The following is a 22,662-nucleotide window of genomic DNA, read 5'->3' as shown; positions in this document are numbered from 1 at the left end:
CTAAAAATCACACCATACTTTAAAGACTAGTAGAACTCGTGCTTCCTTACAGTTAACGACTAAAATTTAATTCCGAATTCCGTAATAGGAAGAACTGCAATTCGAATAACGGTTCTGACATTGCCATTTAAGTTTTCTATTGTACAGTTGCATGTTATACGAAAACTTGCTCCATCTTGGCTTAAAGAAGGGCCATGGACTGTATGTACGAGAGATTGCAGGTAGAAAAGAGGCAGTTGAATGTCTATTAAATTAACTCTTCGTTTAAAAGTAAATAAATAATTTAGTAAAATAAGCGTGTCATTTCTTTGTACTTGTAAAGTTTTTGTAGAAAAATATTCTCTGGAATTTTGAAGTATTTGGTGGAATAAACAATTTTTTACGGCTTGGTTTCAAATTTAGCTGTTGCTGTCTTGCAATCGTGTATCATTAAGTAAATAAGTAAAGGTTATCGCCACCAGTACTCTTCACGCCTTTCTGAATAAATGCCAATTTTAATAAATGCCAATTTTAATAAAGAGCAATGAAACTTATTTTCTGTAGTACTTTAACTATGTTAATCAGTGTTCCTTCTGTATAGTAATGGATTATTTAAACAGATTTCATGAGTGGATATATACATCGTGATGCTGTACTTAAAATACATAACTCCTTAAACATTAATATTAGCAGAAGGATAGAGTGCTACTGATCTTAAAGATGAACGCTGTGTTGCAAACAGTTCAGCGAAAAGACTGTTACACATTTAGCACTAATCTCTTTACAGTCCTTCAGTATAGTCTCCCCGCTTCTCTGTGACTGAGTTACGTCTCAGAAGCTCTCCTTGTTCCATAGAGGACACCACTTCTGTTCATCTGTCGAATGGCTCTGGCAACAGTGGTGGATAGCTCTTCCAGAGAAAGATAACGACGTCCGCGCATAGGCTTTTTCAACTTCGGGAACGAGTCGGTCTGGTGGAGTCATGCCCAGGTTAAAGGGAGGAAACGGCAGAACTTCCCATCCGTATTCGCGTAGGTTTTGGGCTACAACATTGCCGATACACGGCCGAGCACTGTCGTGGAGTGTGAGTGGTGCAGTCTAGAACAACTGAGGTTAGGTTTTGTGCGTTTTTGTGCACAGGTTTTGCATGAAATTAACATATTACACTGCCGTGATACTTGTTCCGCATGGGATTCTAACAGCCATGATGATTCCTTGGTGATCATAAGCAAAAATCGGCATTTGCTTGAGCATTGATTGAGCGCGTCAAAATTTGTTTGGGAGTAGAGAATATGAAACTCTCCATTCATTGGACTGTGATTTCAACTCTGGTTCAAAGACTCTAATCCATGTTTCATCAACAGCAACAACTCGACTCAAGAATCCTTGACCTTCACCGTCGAATCTTTGTTTGAGCAAGGTTACAGTATCCAGGTATTTCTGCGTCTCTTCAGCAAACAGTGTGATACCCATCTCGCAGAAATTTTTCTCCTCTTCGAATCATTTGTCAGAATATGGAATACTGGTGGTGGAGGAATTCCCGTGGCTTCAGAATGTTCCTCACAAGTCGCACTGCGATTTTCTTCGAGAGCAACTGTCAAAAGTTTCACACATAGTCACCTGTTGATGTGTTTGGGGTTTTGGGTCTTGGATTATCATCTGTGGTCGCACGACCACCACGAAAACGATTAACCCAACGTGAAACTGTACTACGGTCCACTGTAAACTCACCACAAACTTTATTTACTTAGCGCACTGTGAATTTCTGTCGAGTTTTTGCCGCATGAAGTTTCGGTCTTGATGTACGACCTCTGGTCTTCAATTACCACTGTACTTGAGATCCTTGCAGCGTCCATTTCTACCCATCGCCAATTTTATGTTAGACAACACTGCGAAAAAAACAAAAACACACAGTCTTCAAGTTCCAAACTGGATCTGACGCAATTTTCATAGTTGCATCAGACAATCCACAGTAATATGAACCTGTGCATTATTTACGAAATATCCCTCGTAACAGTCTTTTCTTTGTGTCTATCTGCAACTCAACGTGTCATCTTTACAGTGAGTAACAATCTAGCCTTTTCTTCATAATGTTCATAATCTAACCTGGACTTTCAATTGTTTAACTCCTTAAGCAGTTGTTTACATGCATTTTTTTTGGGACACAGTTTTATGCAAATGAATCTAAATGTCGCGAAGGCGATCGAACCCAGAATACAGGGTGATTCAAAAAGAATACCGCAACTTTAAAAATGTGTATTTAATGAAAGAAACATAATATAACCTTCTGTTATACATCCTTACAAAGAGTATTTAAAAAGGTTTTTTTTCACTCAAAAACAAGTTCAGAGATGTTCAATATGGCCCCCTCCATACACTCGAGCAATATCAACCCGATACTCCAACTCGTTCCACACTCTCTGTAGCATATCAGGCGTAACAGTTTGGATAGCTGCTGTTATTTCTCGTTTCAAATCATCAGTGGTGGCTGGGAGAGGTGGCCGAAACACCATATCCTTAACATACCCCCATAAGAAAAAATCGCAGGGGGTAAGATCAGGGCTTCTTGGAGGCCACTGATGAAGTGCTCTGTCACGGGCTGCCTGGCGGCCGATCCATCGCCTCGGGTAGTTGACGTTCAGGTAGTTACGGACAGATAAGTGCCTTTTTCGTAGGACTCTCCATACAGTTGATTGTGGAATTTGCAGCTCTCTGCTAGCTCTGCGAGTCGATTTTCCTGGGCTGCGAACAAATGCTTGCTGGATGCGTGCTACATTTTCATCACTCGTTCTCGGCCGTCCAGAACTTTTCCCTTTGCACAAACACCCATTCTCTGTAAACTGTTTATACCAACGTTTAATACACCACCTATCAGGAGGTTTAACACCATACTTCGTTCGAAATGCACGCTGAACAACTGTCGTCGATTCACTTCTGCCGTACTCAATAACACAAAAAGTTTTCTGTTGAGCGGTCGTCATCTTAGCATCAACTGACGCTGACGCCTAGTCAGTAGCGCCTCAAGCGAACAAATGTACCACTAAATGAAACTTTATAGTTCCCTTAATTCGCCGACAGATAGTGCTTAGCTCTGCCTTTTGTCGTTGCAGAGTTTTAAATTCCTAAAGTTGTGGTATTCTTTTTGAATCACCCTGTGTAATTCCTAGAAATACTTGGATGAAAATAAGAAAAAGGTAAAATACTAATATGTTTCTCTGATCGACTTGCAATTACGCTAAGTCAAGGGTGGCTGGACTGGATTGTTTAAAAAGTTTGATTTTCTTTTTCCTTGTTCAAGATTAATACTAGGTGAAAACCGTCCTCCAAAATTTTGAAGAATCTTTTTACTCTAGCTTCTGCGTTAAATATTTGGTTGCATTGATTTGCAAAAAGTGTAACTACCAGTGTGCAGAGGGTCTACTTGAGGCCGGTAGTGGTTATGTGATGTTTGTGTGATTGTTTTTCGTACTTCATTCACGTTACCGTGAACATGGACCAGGATGTTAATTTTCACCATTCTCGGCCACCAGCTATCAAGTTTTCGTGTATTTCTTTATGTGACGACTGGAAAGTTCACAGAACTGCCTGCATGCATACGTTCCTGGTTTTACGAGCAATCAGGCATCCTATCGCACCTCGCCTGGCTGCTAAATTATTCGATTATTCAACCGTAATCCAATAGAATATGTCTGGGACTATTTGGAACCACGGGTGAAATGTAGCAATAAACATCCCCACGATTTGCTTGCAGTGTGGAATCTAATCATCAATGAATGGCTTCAGCTGGATAGGGCATACCTGTAGAAACTAGTGGCTCTCTTCCTCACTGAACTGAGGGTAGACTATCTAGGCCAGTTGTTCCCAACTTGTGATAATTACTCTCTGAGGGATAAAATGTAATTTTTTGAGGGATAATAACCAGGGCGTTCAATTGTGTTGCTGTCATGAAATTAAATTATTTATCGTAAGACTTTAATACTGAGTACATAAGTTACCAATAATTACATCATTTTTTTCCAGATACTAGCATTAACACGTGACATAATGCATTAACACGTGACATAACGTGATGGAGATTACAGCTTGTGAAAAGAATGTATGAAAATTATTTTCCTCACACAGTCCGCACACTGCACACAAAGCTGCTTTGTACTGTGTACCATGCATCGAAGACAGTAGAATTGAAACATACACATCACATATGCTTAAATAGCTCATGAAAACGCCTTCTACGCATTGTCGGTAGTTCCGGCAATAGATCATAAATTGTTCCATTAATCACTTTGCAACAGAAAACGAAATAATTGAACAGTGCAAAACAACAGTAACTGTGTAATGGCTACTACTCCGTATTATATTTATTATTGGCCGCGTCCAGACCCAAAGCGTGGACAGCCTGAAGTCTTCACGTGTCTGCCAGTTCAGAAGTTTAGTCAGGCGCTAATGTTGATAGTGGTGGGGTAAAGACGTATGGCGTGGGTGGGGAGCGAACTAGCTACAGTATGTGATCAATATCCAGACACCAGAAAGTATCCAGACACGCTCAAAACATAACGTTCTTCATATTAGGAGCATTGTGCTGCCACCTACTGCAAAGTACTCCATATCAGCGACCTCAGTAGTCATTACACATCGTGAGAGAGCAGAATGGGGTGCTCCGCGGAACTACGGACTTCGAAAGTGGTCAGGTGATTGGGTGTCACTTGTGTCATATACGTCTCTACGCGAGATTTCCACACACTTGAACACCCCTAGGTCCACTGTTTCCGCTGTGATAGACAAGTGGAAGCGTGAAGGGACACGTACAACACAAAAGCGTACAGGCCGTCCTCGTCTGTTGACTGACAGAGACCGCCAACGGTTGAAGAGGGTCGTAATGTATAATAGGCAGACATCTATCCAGACTACCACACAGGAATTACAAACTGCATCAGGGTCCATTGCAAGTACTATGACAGATAGGCGGAAGGTGAGAAAACTTGGATTTCATGGTCGAGCGGCTGCTCAATAAGCCACCCATCACGCCGGTAAATGCCAAACGACGCCTCGCTCGGTATAAGGAGCGTAAACATTGGACGACTGAACAGTGGAGAAACGTTGTGTGGAGTGACGGATCACGGTACACAATGTGGCGATCCGGTGGCAGGGTGTAGGTATGTCGAAAACCCGGTGAACGTCATCTGTCAGCGAGTGTGGTGCCAACAGTAAAATTCGGAGGTGGTGGTGTTATGGTGTGGTCGTATTTATCATGGACGGGGTTTGCACCCCTTGTTGTTTTGCGCGGCACTATCACAGCACCTTATTGCTTCCCACTGTTGAAGAGCAATTCGGGGATGGCGATACATTTTTTAACACATTTGAGCACCTGTTCATAGCCGTGGCGGAGTGGTTTACGCGACAACAACATCCCTGTAATGAACTGGCCTGGATAGAGTCCTGACCTGAATCCTAGCGAACACCTTTAGGATGTTTCGGAACGCCGACTTCGTGCCAGGCCTCATCGACCGAAATTGATATCTCTCCTCAGTGCAGCACTCCATGAAGAATGGGCTGCCATTCTCCAAGAAACCTTCGAGAACCTGACTGAACGTATGCCTGCGAAAGTGGAAGCTGTCATGAAGGCTAAGGGTGGGCCAACACCATATTGAATTCCAGCATTAGCGATGGAGAGCCTCACGAACTTGTAAGTCATTTTCAGCCAGGTGTCCGGATACTTTTGATCACAGAGTGTAATATTTAACCGCGCGCAGGGGTGATGAAGTTATTTACAAACATTAGGCCTAAGTTACGCTTTGCGTAACGTTGCAAAGCGATATGGAATGGTACGAGCATATGTGGTCTGTGATAGGGAAGGCGAATGGTGGACTTCGGTCTGTTGGGAGAATTTTGGGGAAGCGTGGTTCATCTGTAAAGAAGACGGCAATAGGAGCTACTGCGACGTATTCTTGAGTACTGCTCAAGTGTTTGTTATCCGCACCAGATCAGATTAAACGAAGATATCGAAGCAATTCAGATGAAGGCTGCTAGATTTATTACCGGTAGTTTCGAACAACACGCAAGTACCACGGAGAAGTTTCGGGGATGCAAATGGAAATCCCTATTTAGAAAATTTAGAGGACCTGCATTTGAAGTTGGCTACAGAACGATCCTACTGCCACCAGCATACGACCACGAAAATAACATACGAAAAACTGGTCTCATACGGAGGCATATAGATAGTCGATTTATCCTCGATCTATTTGCGAGTGGAACAGGGAAGGGAATGACTAGTAGTGCTACCATCCGCCACGCATCTTACTGTGGCTTGTGGTGTAGATGTAGCGTGCACATTTTAATTTAGTTGGTTTTAAATAGCGGTGAAAGGCGTGAGTGAAGCAGATGCCGCTAGGGAGAGGAGTTGTGCAGAGGAAGCATGTTTTGTAACAAGTGGATAGTTACCTTTCTTTTCTGAAGAAGAGATGTAGGTAACGCTAGCAACGCACGGAAATTGCTTTATCATTCTATATAAAAAAAAGGTTGTTAAAATGATTACCTTTCGTCTCATTGACTCATTAATCAATGGTGTAATAAAACACTCACGGAAAACTAAATATCATTTATCCTTCGTCATTTTTAAATGAATACGTTCAAAGAAAATTCTTTCTGTTTTAAAGTTTATTTACGTAAATCTACATGATTACTCTGCAATTCACAATTCAGTGCTAGACAGAGGGTTTATTGAACCACCTTCAAGCTATTTCCACTCTCGAACAACGCATGGGAAAAACGGACACTTCAGTCTTTCTGTGCGAGGTCTGATTCCTTCTACTTTACTCTGACGATCATTCCTCCCTAAGTAGATTAACGCCATCAAAATATTTTCACTCTCTGAGGAAAACGTTGATGATAGAAATTTGACGAGAAGATCCTGCCGCAACGAAAAAGTACTTTATTTTAATGACTGCCACTCCAACTCACCTATCATATCCGTTTCGCTCTCTCCCATATTCCGCAATGGTAAAAAATGAGCTGCCGTTGTTTGAACGTTTTTGATGTGCTCCGTCGATCATATCTGATGGGAATCCCACACCGCAAAGCAATACTCCAGGAGAGGACGTACAAGCGTAGTGTGGGCAGTCTCTTTCGTAGGCCAGTTGCATTTTCTGTGTTCTGCCAATAAATCGTAGTCTTTGGTTTTCTTTACTCACAACGAACTTTTTTAAAAGAAAATAAGGGAGATATTTATATACTTGACAAAAAATAGGGGAGATTAAAAGCACGGCAAAATTTCACCAAAACTCGAAGCAGTGTCTGTAAAAGATTACTATTTAAATACACATCGCAAATACTTACACATATTGTGCAACAGATTTTGCCTCTGTCAGAAGTCTTAAATCATTTTTAGCAAATTCAAAGAATTCACTGCATCAGTCAAGAAAATACATGGCAATTTCCAGTTCAGTTTTGATTAGGTTTGTACTACTTCAGTTCCTTACATCTGTCCACTTATTATTCATAAGAGAAAATACTCTATCTTTGTAAGCATATCTTCCTGGTATACTCTTAACATACCCTACCAGCTTACCCAAGCTTTCAAAATTCATATTATTTGATTTCAAATATGCATTTCTCGCTAACGCTACCCTCTAAAGAGACAGTACACTTAATTCCATAATTAGAACTACAGAGTTCCTCATATAATTAATCTTCATTCACCCAATCCTGCTTGATACATTCCACAACTTCATGCATGTTATTGACTGTTAATTCCCTTTCTAGACATACTAAGATCAGAATTCTCCAAATACTTTGCTTTTTGAATGAAAACATTTCCAGTATTCACAAAGACATTAATATAAGCTTGAACAATTGTCTACTTCAATATTTTCATTTCAAAAATACTTTTTCAAAATTTAGGACTATATGAATCATCTATGCTTTTAAAATAGCTTTTTATAGGCTCCCAATTTCTTAAAAGCCTTTCTATAGCAAATGTAAGAGATAACCATCTAGCATTTACATGCCGCAGGATTTCAGCCCATTCAGCATTAACAAATTCAAAAAACGATTTTAACGTTTCCCCTCATTTGGCAGAACGGGAAAAGTGACTATATAGTTTCAGTTCTAACACTTCAACATATGCATATTGTGTACAATTGCATGCATGTTGCATGACGTTATGAAGCACATGGTTAAAACAATTAGCTTTGAGGATGTTTTATTTTCATTAGTTTATAGTTTCATTACTTAACAGTTTCCTGACTCAGCGGTGCTTTCCATAAATTATATTGCCTCTGTCAGTACAGTATGGTGATATATTAGTGACATTCAAATTATGTGATTTCAGTGAGTTTTTTAACAACCTATGGACACCCATTGGAGTTTCATCTGCCTGTTCTATGAAATCCAACAATTTATTTTCAGTTCCACTAAAGGGGTCAAAATATCCTATTACAGCTGGAAACATTTTGCTCTTTAGGTGATTGGAGGCATCAGTTGCTAAAGAAAAGAACATGCTACATTTTTTTTGTGGTCATTCAAAGCTTCCAAAAAATCGTCCACACTTCTTAGGGCCAATATGTTCATTATGATCATTTCGGCTTTAGTTCGCCCGCAAGATATTTTTTGGACATATTAGATTCACTGAACACGTTTATTGAAACCTTGACCGCACAGTACAAGCTCCCATAGCTTAGATTGTGTTGTACTGTGTGGTAGACTAATGACAGTTTACCAGCAATGGTTTTCACATCGTCGTTTGTTAGGCCTTTGCTCAGGTGGGGAGAGCTGAAGAAAGTAGTTACCTGGGATGATGTAGTGACCTCATTTGCTTTGTTTTTGTAACCTACAAGCAAATACAAAAAGTTAACTCAGAAAATTGCCAATTACTAATTATTACGCGCTGAACAGTGAGAGATATATATTTTCGAATACATAGTAATAATTTATTACCTGAATTATTCATGAGCTGTACACAATCATTCTTGTCGCCATGTACGATGCTAAACTCACATTTGCAGATTGAGCAGTTTGCTGCATAAGCTGGTCCAATTCAGGAATATAAAGCTTCCTACTTCGTAAGATATGTACATATATATTTTGTTTTCTTTTTTGGTAGCGTTTTAGCATCGTCCTCGTTGCTCATCATAAAATCTTGAACAACCATTCACACACAGTGAGCACTGGCGTTGAAACGAAGTCACGTGTAACCACCAAGCGTCGGTTGACCCTTTCTAAGGTAATCGATAGCCATAATGTCGATATATTAGTAGAATCAGTAATCTGCTGTCCAACGTTTCAGCGGATTGTGATCGAGCGCGCAAAATTTAAATGCTTGAAAAATATTTTGTACATTTCGTAAAAAAAGTTAAAAACTGGAGAAGGTCGTCTAATGAGCCTGAGAATACGGGAGCCGGGAGGCTACGAAAAAATATGTTCAAATACGGGACATCCCGGGAAATACGGGAACGTTGGTCGCTCTACCTGCGTGATCGTTCCAACAAAAGTTATTCGTAATAGTAATCCCTAAGTGTTTAGCTGAATTTACAGCCTTTAGATTTGTGTAACTTATCGTGTAACCGAAATGTTGCGGGTTCCTTGTCGTACTCTTGTGGATCACTTAGACGCTAATGTTCATAATAGTGAGAGTAACGTTGTGGGTGGAGGGGGGGGGGGCTAGCTAATATCTAATTGCACACAGGGGCAATGGTGAGTGGGTGGATGGGAGCCACTGATATAGGCTAAGGGTGGTGTTATAGGGTAGTGCTAGTTTTTTGTGCTTGTACAGTGTGTCTTGGGCATCGAAGAACCGAAATCGCTCACAATGAATATGCAGTCTGTGCGTAATATCAATCCACTGGTAAGCCCTTGTAGAACAGTATTTGGCTAGAATGGAATATCAGTGACACAGTTTTGACATCATGAAGAATGAGATCGAAGAATGCTACGTATATGGTAAGTTTGAGATTTCGACTAAACTGCCTGTATAGGGAACGTGTGCACGAAGATTTTCCTAATGTTTGTTACCGGTTGCTTGTCAGAAGTGACAGTGTCAAGCCGAGAAGAGGCCTGAGAGTGCCAACACTTTCGGAAGATGTTATTGGCCGACACCGCTACGGACGATCACGCGTCTAGACGACAAATGATCGACAACTCTGGTACTGAATCTCGATTACAATTCAAAGTGACGATTTGTTGTGTCAGCCCTTTCGTCTCACTCGAAAATGAGATATTCGTATAGTTATCAGCGTGAGTGGCTAGCAGCAGTGCACGCCGTGAGCAGGCGGCCGCTGCGCTGTCCGCGACCTTGCGTCGCTCTGCCCCACCTTTCCACGTTCCACAACTCTCTCACACACGTCGCCTCGCCGAGCTCCCACACACACTTTGTGACAGCGGCATTTCGGCTTCCATGCTTATATCTTCCGCTGCGGGCATTAAATTATTTTACATTTCGCGTCATTTTCTAGCTGTTATCTGTAGTGTTCACTACTGGCTCAGAGAGCCAACGTTCCCGCACTGATATATTCGCCAATAAACTTAAATGAATATTTCCGAAAAAGTTCTTACTTTTATTGTGACTTCGTGCGCAGCTTTTGTTTTTTCTGCGCCCAACACAGCAACGTCTCCTGTTAAACACCAAGAGACTGTTCTTCATATTCTTGTCATTATCATTTTTTAAATTATAGTTGCTGTTAGTTATTGGCACACTCATTTTTATATGGTACTGATGTAATGATAACGGTTTTACATAAAAAGTATTCACTATGTTCTTGAAGAACTCGCCGAACTATTTTTCAGGTGTCGAGTACAATTACCTTCTGCGTTTCGCAACAGTTACGACTAAAATAAGTCTCGAAACTTTTTGGACGTGCGTTCTTCCACGGAGTGTTTAGACTTCCATTCTTCCGAGTCACGCTTAGTGTCTAAAAAGTTTTTTAGATACCTATAATCCTGAAAAAATTGACGCCTGAAATCTACAAAATTTTTAGTCATGTATATAATACTGTTTACAATCATCACCCAATCTGGGGTTTCAGATTGCGTCATCCAATCAAATTCTTGATATCTTCCCCCCGCGGGTCTGGGGGTTAGAATAGGCCCGTGGTATTCCTGCCTGTCGTAAGAGGCGACTAAAAGGAGTCTCACAGTTTTCGGCCTATGAGTTCAGGTCCCATTCTATGGTTTGACCTGCCACATTCATAATTCTACAGAAGTGCGGGCCATATGGGGAAGGACGCCTTACGTGGTGCACGAGTGCCCTTAGATTCGTTCTTCTGAATCTCTTGTCATGGCTTTGCATCTCCACCTGCATTCAACTATTTGAGCGAGGACACTTTCCGGGGTATGTCATCTTCTTCCATTGTCTCCTGTCCTCTTTAGCCCCCATGACAATATTGGATTTCTCTGCACCCAATATCCAGCATGGTAGCCAGTCCGTTGTGGTGGGGCCGTCGTGTACTCATTTGATGTAGCCCCGTGACAACACAGGGATCGCACTGCTGATGCCTGAACTGTAAACTCCTCATATATGCCAAGGAGTAGATGCCTGTCTTCCTGGGGCATCAGGACTCCCGGCAACGGCCATCATGCCAGTTGGTCTTTGCTGTGGGTGGATGGCGCCCGTGGGGAGAGCCCCTGATCAGAGTGGGTGGCATCAGGGCGGATGACCCGTAGTTAAGCGGACTAAGTCATCTCTTACTGGTGACCATACAGCACCAGCAGTCTCCAAGAAGGACAAGATAGAATACGATTCCGACAGTTATGACTCTAAATGTTTCCCTCCATCGCTACACCATGGGAGGAATGTAGAGCTACAGAAAGGAGAGAGCCATATTCGCCTCTGTTTTTAGTCTGTAGCAGAATTGATTCGGACTCTTTTCTACCTACGAAGCCTCAGTTTTCCGTTGAACATCTTGAGGATAAGTTTGGAGAAGTGACAGCGAGGTCCAAGATCCTAAACGGCGCAGTCTTGATTCAGACAGCATCCCCAGCTCAATCCTGTGCGTTACTCGCCTGTGACAAGCTAGGTGATATTCCTGTTTCCGTCATTCTCCATAAAAGCCTCAACAAGGTCCAGGGGATTATTTTCCATAGTGACCTCCTCTTGCAGTCTGACGACGAGATCCGCGCCAATTCAGTGTGGCACATGGCACATACTCAGCCTTTGATCTCTCGGTTTGCAGTCCTGGCCTTCTCCCATCTATCCACTGGAGAGCACATGACGACTCGTGTGGTAGTGACCACTTCCTCATCTTCCTGTCGCTGCCCCCGCGACAGGCCCACGGACGCTTACCCAGATAGACTTTAAACAAGGCATACTGGGAAGCCTTCACCTTTTCACATTTTCTGTCTTCCCCCCCCCACCCCCCAGCCACCCACATGGGCATCATCAATGTGGTGGTTGAGCAGGTAGCTACAACGATCGTTTCTGCGGCGGGAAAGGCGATCCCTCGTTCTTTAGGGTGCCCCCAGTGAAAGGCAGTCCCTTGTTGGTCGTTGTAAGTCGCTGAGGCAATTGAGGAGCGTCGGCGAGCTCTACAGCGGCATAAGCGGCACCCTTCCCTGGAGCACCTCATAGCCTTTAAACAGCTCCGTGCTTACCAAAAAGCAGAAACAGGAGTGTTGGAGAGGTACGTGTCGAACATTGGGTGCCATACGTCACCTTCCCAAGTCTGGGCAAAGATCAAACGAGTTTTTGGGTACCAGACCCCAACATGTGTACCCGCTGTTAACATAAATGGCATGTTATCTACCGACGCAAACGCGATTGCTGAGCACTATGCTCGAGCCTGTGCATTGGAGAATTACCCCCCAGCCTTTCACACTCTCAAACGGGGGCTAGAAGTGAATGCCCTCTCGTTCACTACACGCCACAGTGAATCCTATAACGCCCCATTTACAGAGTTGGGAGCTCCTCAGTGCCCCAGCCATTGCCCAGACACAGCTCCCGGGCCCGATCAGATCCACAGTCAGATGATTAAACATCTCTCGTCTGACTACAAGCGACATCTCCTCGTCATCTTCAAACGGATCTGGTGCGATGGCGTCTTTCCATCGCACTGGCGGGAGAGCACCATCATACCAGTGCTCAGACCCGGCAAAAACCCGCTTGATGTCGATAGCTACCGGCCCATCAGTCTCACCAACGTTCTTTGTAAGTTGCTGGAACGTATGGTGTGTCGGCAGTTGGGTTGGATCCTGGTGTCACGTGCCTACTGGCTCCGTGCCAGGGTGGCTTTCACCTGGGTCGCTCTACCACTGATAATCTTGTGTCTGTCAAGTCTGCCATCCGAACAGCCTTTTCGAGACATCAATACCTTGTTGCCATCTCTTTTGATTTATGAAAAGTGTATGACACCACCTGGCGACAATATATCCTTGGCACATTATACGAGTGGAGTATCCGAGGCCTGCTCCCCATTTTTATCCAGAATTTCCTGACGCTTTGTTTTTCTATGTCGAAGTTGGTGCCTCTCATAGTTCCCCCCATATCCAGGAGAATGGGGTCCTGCAGGGCTCTGTATTGAATGTCTATTTTTAGTAGCCGTTTACAGTCGAGCAGCAGCTATAGGGCCATCCGTCTCACCCCCCTCTGTATGCAGATGACTTCTGCATTTCGTACTGCTCCACCAGTACTGGTGTTGCTGAGTGGCGCCTACAGGGAGCCATCAACAAGGCGCAGTCAAGGGCTCTAGCCCACGGCTTTCAGTTTTCGGCCGCAAAGTCGTGTTTTATGCACTTCTGTCGGCGTCGTACCGTTCATCGGGAACCAGAACTTTATCTTACTAATGATCCCCTCACTGTAGTGACTGGTTTTCGGTGCTCGATTTACTTGGCTTCCTCACCTTCGGCAGCTTAAAGTGCTGGCAACATCTCAGTGCCCTCTGCTGCCTTAGCAACACCAACAGCGGTGCAGATCGCTCTAAGCTGCTGCAGCTATACAGAGACCTTGTTCAATCCCGCCTTGACTAAGGGAGTCTGGTTTATGGCTCAGCGGCGTCCTCAGCGTTGCGTTTAGTCGACACAGTACACCAATGTGTAGCGACGGGAGTTTTTAGGACGAGTCCGGTGACCAGCGACCTTGCAGAGGCTGAAGTCCCTCCATTGCAGGTCAGGCGTGCACAACTGCTCGCCAGTTACATGCACACGTTCGTAGCTCTCCTGCTCATCCGAATTACCGTCTCCTTTTCCCACCCACGGTGGTTCATCTCCCGCATCGGCGGCCCAGGTCAGGGCTTACAATTACAGTTCGCGTCTGATCCTTCCTATCTGAACTGGAGTCCTTGCCTTTACCACCTATACTCTAAGTCCAATCGCGTACACCTCCACGGTGTACACCTAGGCCGCGGCTTCACCTGGACTTTTCAATGGCGCAAAGGACTCAATTCATCCCGCGGCTCTCCACTGTCAATTCATCTCGATTCTTGACATGTACCGAGGCCATGAAGTGGTTTACACCTACGGCTCGATGGCTGATAGTCACGTCGGCTTCGCATATGCCCGTAGAGGACATATTGAACAGCATTCATTGCCCGATGGCTGCAGTGGTTTCGCTGCTGCGCTGGTGGCTATATCTCGTGCTCTTGAGCACATCCGTTCATGCTCTGGGGGGGTTTCTTCTGTGTACTGACTCCTTGAGCAACCTACAAGCTATCGACCAGTGCTATCCTCGTCATCCTTTGGTGGCGACCATTCAGGAGTCAATCTTTGCCCTGGAATAGTCCAATCGTTCAGTGGTGTTTGTCTGGACCCCAGGACACGTCGGAATCCCAGGGAACCAACTTGCTGACAGACTGGCCAAACAGGCTACACGGAAACCGCTTATGGAGATTGACATTCCAATAACTGACCTGCGTTCGTTTTTACGTCGCCAGGTTTTTCGGCTTTGGGAGACGGAATAGCGTAGTCTCAGTATGCTCAACAAACTGGGTGCCATTAAGGAGGCTACGAATGTGTGACAGTCCTCCATGCGGGCCTCTCGCAGGGACACTGGTTTTCTGCCGGCTCCGCATTGGCCACGTTTGGGCGATCCACGGCGACCTCCTGCGCCGTGAAGACCCGCCTCAGTGTCGATGCGGCGCTCGGTTGACAGTGGCCCATATATTCTGGTGCACTGTTCCACTTTGCCCTGCGACGAAATCTTCGGTTACCGGTTTATCTGATAATGCCTCATCGGCTGATTTAGTTTTACGATTTATTCATGTGAGTGGTTTTTTATCATTTGATCTCTTTGTCCCTCTGTGTCCTCCATCCTAGTGGTTTTAGGATGGAGGTTTTAATGTGTTGCAGAGTGGCTGGCTTCTCCTTTTTATTCTCTCGGTCAGCCAGCCATGGTAATCTGTTTTGTCATGTCCGCAGCTCGTGGTCGTGCGGTAGCGTTCTCGCTTCCGACGCCCGGGTTCCCGGGTTCGATTTCCGGCGGGGTCAAGGATTTTCTCTGCCTCGTGATGACTGGGTGTTGTGTGATGTCCTTAGGTTAGTTAGGTTTATGTAGTTCTAAGTTCTAGGGGACTGATGACCATAGATGTTAAGTCCCATAGTGCTCAGAGCCATTTTTTGTTTTGTCATTTTAATCTCCTTCTTGCGTTTCTGTGATTTTCTTCTCCCCTTTTTTCCATTAAGTGTTTGCGTCACTTCCGTCGTTCTTGTGGTTTTCCCTTTCCATTCTATGTTATAAGTCTTGCTTGTTTTATTCTCACCCTTGTGGCATTGTTTTATTCGGAACAAGGGACGGATGACCTAGCAGTTTGGTCCCCTCCCACCCCCACCCCCCGCCCCCCATTTAAACCAACCAACCAGTCTTGATATCTATTAAAAGAAATAGCTCATTACTAAAACTAATCAAATGCTATGGTGTAGAAGGCCATTGTATCTTCCTCATATTTCGAAATCAAATTAATTTTTTCTTGGTTAGGGTTCTCATTCTTTAATTTGTTCAAATTAATCTTCGTTTGCAAATAAGCTGGCAGCAGTCTTCCTTTCCTTCAGACATCTTTGCGTGTCTATTAATATATTTCTTATTTCAGTTATCGAGACTTTATTCTTCTCCATGCTTTTTATATATTTTTAACGAACAGAGCCAAGTTTGACTCTAGAAACGTGAAGTAAATTTCACAGATCGGGCTACTGAAAAGAAATCTGAAATTATTTTAGGTGGCCTGTCTTTGGCGTCAAAAAATTGTTGTAATGCAATCCAAAGCTTAAAAATTCACTCAACTGCCGGCATCTAACGACAGCCATCTTGTTTTTCAGTGAGGTAGAAGAGCCTGATGATTGACATCAACGTATAAGTAGAGCTCTTTCAATATGTCGACAGTTAAGACTGCAGTAATGCTTGATATAGTATTGTGGAGAATATGGGCAGGGCATCAAATCCCTTGTACATTTTTTCCTAGTTATTCTTAATTTGGTGAAACATATTCCGCTGGTCGCGTCGATGAAAGCCTCCGATGGTGTTTGGTTTGTGGGGCACTCAACTGCGCCCCTACGAACTCCCAATTTTTATGCAATCCAATTTAGGCACTGCCACGAATAATGATGATAACACAAACACCCAGTCTTGGGGCAGAGAAAAATCCCCAACCTAGCCGGGAATCGATCCCAGGACCCCGTGATCCAGAGGCAGCAACGCTAGCAACTAGACCACGAGCTGCGGACAGAGGCCTACAAGGTTGGCATTGGTATTGTCTCCACAAAATTCCGTTAATTTATCTAAAGGAATTAGTAGTTGTCTGAAAGTGTCTAGATAAGACTTTGCAATTGTCTCCGATGTTTCGTTATTCAGCGAATCAAACTTAAACTGCTTCTGTTGGACTCAGTCAGTTTCAGGAAAGTATTCAACATTTAACGGAAAAATGTTTTCAGCCTTACTGTTATAGCCACGGTGTCGTGTTTATGTGGTCACGGTGTTGAACTGCGAAGAGGGAAATCCGTGTTCAATGTCCCTCGTGCACTATATTTATTTCACAAAATTATGAACTGTTCATCCAGTCATTGACGTGTCTGTTGGCTGTATTCAAATTTGTGTCTGTGTCGTAGTGTAACGTCCGTTTGCAACAGTGAGGAGTAAAGTAAGGAATCTCGAGACGTACGTACCTCCCATCTGTTCTACACATGTACCTCATGTTATGACACTTGTGTTCCATTTTAAAAGTGTTGGTCTTTGAAATCTTTCTTATAACGTAGTTCACACCAGTTTATTTGTTGATTTCGTTTCTGTGAGAGGCCGGTGTGGCATCTCGCTTGCTCTCAGTATTCATCAGTGACAATTACTTGCGATCGCAATATATTCTTGCCACATGACTCATATTCCTTAACCAGTGTATAATGTGACAATAGCCATGACTATAGAAGGAGAACAGACTTGTTAATGACCGGCCAGACAGGCATAATTTTGTGGAAAAAAAAAACATGGGCACCAGGGAGATTTTAAACACAGATCTCGGTCTATGCGGTCCAAGACCGTGACCACATAACCACGACACCGTGGCTATTCAAATTCGCTCGATGTTGCATATCTTGAGCTTGGACCGTTCACTGTTTCGATTTTGCTTCTTTTTTCACAGTTCAGTACACCTTCTTCCTGTTTTCGTGCTTCATCTGTGTTCAGTTTTTGACGGACTGTCCACTGGCTCGCTTTACCACTAAATCTGAGGAGGGTGCGACGTGGAGTTTCCCTTGTCAGGGAGCAAGGGCTCTCGTATTCCAAAGATCATGTACTCCAGGAGATTTTGCTCTCTTAAAAGAGAGAAGAACGGCAAGCATGGGAAGAAGAAGGTGAAACACATTCCTACTGTTTGTTTCGTAACGTTCATAGGGATATAAGGAAATTGTATGAACATACACATAACTATACATTGTTAACCTGCTGGCTCTCATCTTCAAATCGAACAGTGCGATATCCTGTGATATTGAAAGGTGACTCGGGTAACCCAGAAATAATCCGCCCGCCATAATTAATTCGCAAAGCTAACATCTAGAGCTTCCTGGGGGCTGCCCCTTCGCGAGGTTTGGACCCCGTGAGGCTTTTTCACTGGCTCCAAGACAGCCCTAACGAACATTTTGACTACAGTGACATCCCAGACATATTCCTTGGTCAACACAAAGACAAACTTTGGGGGTGGGGGCACGGAAGCAGTGATACCAGTCACTCTCCGGAGGAGGATTGTAAATTCCTCCCCAAATGTTGCCGGGCTTCTACATCTAAAATATGACACGTTCTTTTCCTGAAACAGCTACACAACCATTGGCTCTAAAATGAAGTGAAGGAACATTAGAGTTTAAAATCACGTGAAGAACAATTTTGACCCTAAAACGACTATGAGGTACCGGTTGCTTTGCAGATTGTTCCCAGTACTATGGACTGCTGTATCCACAATCAACGATGTCCGCCTGTTACGATCTCATCAATGCAGTCTGCCAGATTGCGATAATCGAGATAAGTGAGGGGCCTACGAGAAATGGGACCTCGCGACGAACTTGTGACGTCACGCTAGGCGGCTTGACTGCCACACTTCGCGAACGCTCGGCTTAATGCAGGGCATACAGGAAATCAGTATTTAAACGAAAAGGTACCCACTAAAGCTCTTAACTTTGTCTTGTGTTATCTAGAGCTTACATGCATTTATACTGAAATAGTCTTAATTAGCTACTCGCTCCCAGCCAGAAACGCTGCTGGCACTCGTAAGACCTGCAGTATCACATACTGTGAAGTACACGCCACGGCCTGGCTTCCTATTGGGCGCTCATCTCACAACACAGTTTGAAATGGATCTCGTCGGCAACAGTACAGTTTACCATTGTGTGTCATCGCTCGCCTTCACGTGGCTACAACAGTGATGTGCTTCCGAGTACAACATAACGGGCATTCCACGCTGTGACACATTGCATGCTCTAGTAACAGCTCATTTTTATGTAGTCCTCTTACCTCTCCACTAGTTCTGTGTATTCATCAGTCGTCGCAGCAGGTCCTGTACGAACCGAAATTTTGTGGTATGTCAAACTCGTTTCGCAGACACTGATCCTTCTGTCCCTTCCCAACTCACTTGCTAATTATTGCTCCCGTGGCATCGACGAGGCATGCACGCACTTGCTTTAATGTTTCCATTTCGTTTGACGGCTGTTCACTCGTAACTTGACTGAAGGGGGTGTTACGATCTCTGAGCCTTATTATACGCTTATGTTCAACATTTTTTTTTGCAAAATAATCTTTTCACACAAATCTTTATTAACAAATAAATGTACATACACTATGTGATCAAAAGTATCCGGACACCTAGCTGAAAATGACTTAATTGCTCATGGGGCCCTCCATCGCTAATGCTGGAATTCAATATGGTGTTGGCCCACCCTTAGCCTTCATGACAGCTTCCACTTTCGCAGGCATACGTTCAGTCAGGTGCTCGAAGGTTTCTTGGAGAATGGCAGCCCATTCTTCATGGAGTGCTGCACTGAGGAGAGATATCGATTTCGGTCGGTGAGGCCTGGCACGAAGTCGGCGTTCCGAAACATCCTAAAGGTGTTCTGTAGGATTCAGGTCAGGACTCAATGCAGGCCAGTCCATTACAGGGATGTTATTTTCTTGTAACCACTCCGCCTCAGCTATGAGCAGGTGCTCGATCGTGTTGAAAAATGCAGTCGCCATCCCCGAATTGCTCTTCAACAGTGGGAAGCAATAAGGTGCTTAAAACATCAATGTATTCCTATGTTGCGATAGTGCCACGCAAAACAACAAGGGGTGCAAACCCCCTCCATGAAAAACACGACCGCACCATAACACCACCACCACCTCCGAATTTTACTGTTGGCACTACACTCGCTGACAGATGACGTTCACCGGGCTTTCGCCATACCTACACCTTGCCACCGGATCGCCACATTGTGTACCGTGATTCGTCACTCCACACAACGCTCTTCCACCGTCCAATCGTCCAGTGTTTACGCTCCTTACACCAAGCGAGGCGTCGTTTGGCATTTACCGGCGTGATGTGTTGGTTATTGAGCAGCCGCTCGACCATGAAATCCAAGTTTTGTCACCTCCCGCCATTCTGTCATAGTACTTGCAGTGGATCCTGATGCAGTTTGGAATTCCTGTGTGGTAGTCTGGATAGATGTCTGCCTATTATACATTACGACCCTCTTCAACTGCCGGCGGTCTCTGTCAGTCAACAGACGAAGTCGCCCTGCGCGCTTTCGTGCTGTACGTGTCCTTTCACGTTTCCACTTCACTATCACATCGGAAACAGTGGACCTAGGGACGTTAAGGAGTGTGGAAATCTCGCGTACAGACGTGTACGGCGCAAGTGACACCCAATCACCTGACCACGTTCGAAGTCCGTGAGTTTCGCGGAGCGCCCCATTCTGCTCTCACGATGTCTAATGACTACAGAGGTCGCTGTTATGGATTACCTGGCAGTAGGTGCCAGCACAATCCACCTAATATGAAAAACATATGTTTTTGAGGGTGTCCGGATACTTTTGATCACAAGGTGTTTCTTAAATACCATGTAAGTAATTCTTGGCCGGTAAATTGATGAGCCTATGCAGCACAATACGGCGGCCAAAATACCTCTGCGTAGATTGCTCAACTAATCGATTGGCACCATAGAGGGTAAAGAGGAGGTCTGCGATCAAAATTAAAACATATGTACATTATCAGAATTAAATTCTCCATGGCGTGAACTTCGAAAATCAAGTTTCCTGCAGTTCATTTCAAAATGGTGGCCGGTTGAAAACGTAGGTACTGAAAATCAACCTGTTTTGTTGCCTTTAAATGTGGCTAACAACATTGTCTCGAGAAATATGCATTTAAAGTTTTGCGATCGATTCTTGTGTGTATGACTCTACAATTTTTCAACTTAACATTAAACTCTTGTTCCTGCGCCATACAATAAACCTTTATTTTCTTCGAAGATCTCATTTTCTGAAGCACGAGTATTTCTAGCTTCGATGCTGCTCTCGAACGAATGCCCCTTTTCTTTGCGAATGACAAGGCGTGGGGCCGATAACGGCTCCCATGACTTTCGTCTTATGCAGAATATCCTTAAATTCGCCGTTCAAAATGACGCGCGCCCAATTGTTAGCAATTTAAACGACTTTTATACATATGTTTTGGAGCATATGTTCAAATTAATGAATTCAGTGCTTCAGTGTTGGTCCGTGTGTAGGCTCCAAAGCATCTCACCATCAGATTGTCGTCAGTCAGATGTTTGTACATATCGGTAATAGCTTTACTGACTTCACTCCTGAATGGTGACTTATGACCAAAAGTATCCAATGTCCCGTTCATCTCAGCTTGCTTCCATTTTCACCAACTTACAGAACAGTAGCCATGCTGCAGATTGTTATTCGTTGAACGCCTTTCGTAGTGTCGCGATAACCAGTTTTTTCATCTCACTTTTATCGAAATACATGTGAGACACCTGGTGGGCCAGTAAAACACAACACCTATATCTACAGTTTTTGCGACCCAGACTATGGGCGATTCCATTGAAACCTGATTTTCAGGTATAACGACCAATTTCCCGGCAAAATCCTTTTGATCACCTGTTCTACAGGTCAGCGGAATTTGGAGTCGTCGGGACAATTCTTTCTCGTCGTTGCGATATTAACAAACACCAATGGTTACACGATGTAATCGAAATCTGTTCCATATGTTTACAAGAAATGAAAGAGAGAGACTGAGACGGATCCTTTTTCTATAATAGTTACTACGCTGCGTTGCAAAATATTTTTCAGTTAGTTCATTTGAGTGCCACGCATACGGCATATCTGCCAATCTTTGAAAACACAACGCTATTCGTTATTAGTTCTGGGATAAAACACGTTTCTTGAACAATAATAGAGTTCTGTAATGGAACTTTCGTGACCTTTACCTTTACAGAATTAGAAAAAATAAGAGGGTGCGAGCTCACACCAATTAGATGACAGTAGTACACAGTTTATACTGGACTGTGGGAGGCAATCCACAATTCGATTCCTGACGTGCGGTCGTCAAGAGTTCCCATCGTAAAGTCGCTGCACAACTTGCACAACTTTCTCTTCGATATGCTTGGTTAATGTCGCATTTATTACGTACTAACGGCAGCATGAGTAGGAATTTCACACTGCAAATCACTCTATATGGAATAATTCCGGGTTTTTTGAGAATCTGAATGTTTCCTCAGTTGGCCAGCTAGCATTGGCCACAGTCGGTTTATTTGTTTTTCGTCATGTTCCCAATAATGCATTCATGATTCATCGCTGGTGCTAACTGATTTGATAAAAGCATCCATTTACCATCAATTGACGTGGACAATAGTACCACTGCCTTTGTATATATTAGTTAAACTGAGTTTTCTTTGTTTTTCAAATAAGCCATGAACAGATAAGAAATTTTCTAGGAATCCGTAGGGAGAAATCAGCGTTAGTCTTTCCCCGTTAACCGCTGTTCGATAAAATTAATTTGAAACAGATTTGATTACGTTTTCACCATATCTATAGTTAAGATGATGATCTTTGGAATACGAGCGTTGCTCATTATAAGGATAGCGCCTCGCAGCTTGTACATTACTAGAGAAAGTGTAGGAGCAGATCTTGTTTGGATTATTTGTTTATACTGTCTATAGTCAAGTTTCTGGTGTTTCAAGAGGAAGTCGTTGATTTCAGTATCTCATCGCCATGCATTAAGTTGTAAATCCTTGCGTGATGCTGTTGGGCTTTAAGGGA

The 22,662-nt window shown here is 43.7% G+C and overlaps 1 protein-coding gene across 1 annotated transcript in view; it reads left to right on the top strand.

Moving 5' to 3' along the window:
* The window catches only part of LOC126182460 (charged multivesicular body protein 7), a 212,976-nt gene that overhangs the window by 56,197 nt on the left and 134,117 nt on the right, over positions 1-22,662 (top strand). The window lies entirely within an intron of this gene.

This window comes from Schistocerca cancellata, chromosome 1 (genome assembly GCF_023864275.1).
Source record: "Schistocerca cancellata isolate TAMUIC-IGC-003103 chromosome 1, iqSchCanc2.1, whole genome shotgun sequence".
Taxonomy (NCBI): Eukaryota; Metazoa; Arthropoda; class Insecta; order Orthoptera; family Acrididae; genus Schistocerca; species Schistocerca cancellata.
The sequence above is the reverse complement of the archived record's forward strand: the minus strand, read 5'-3'. Positions and strand labels throughout refer to the sequence as shown.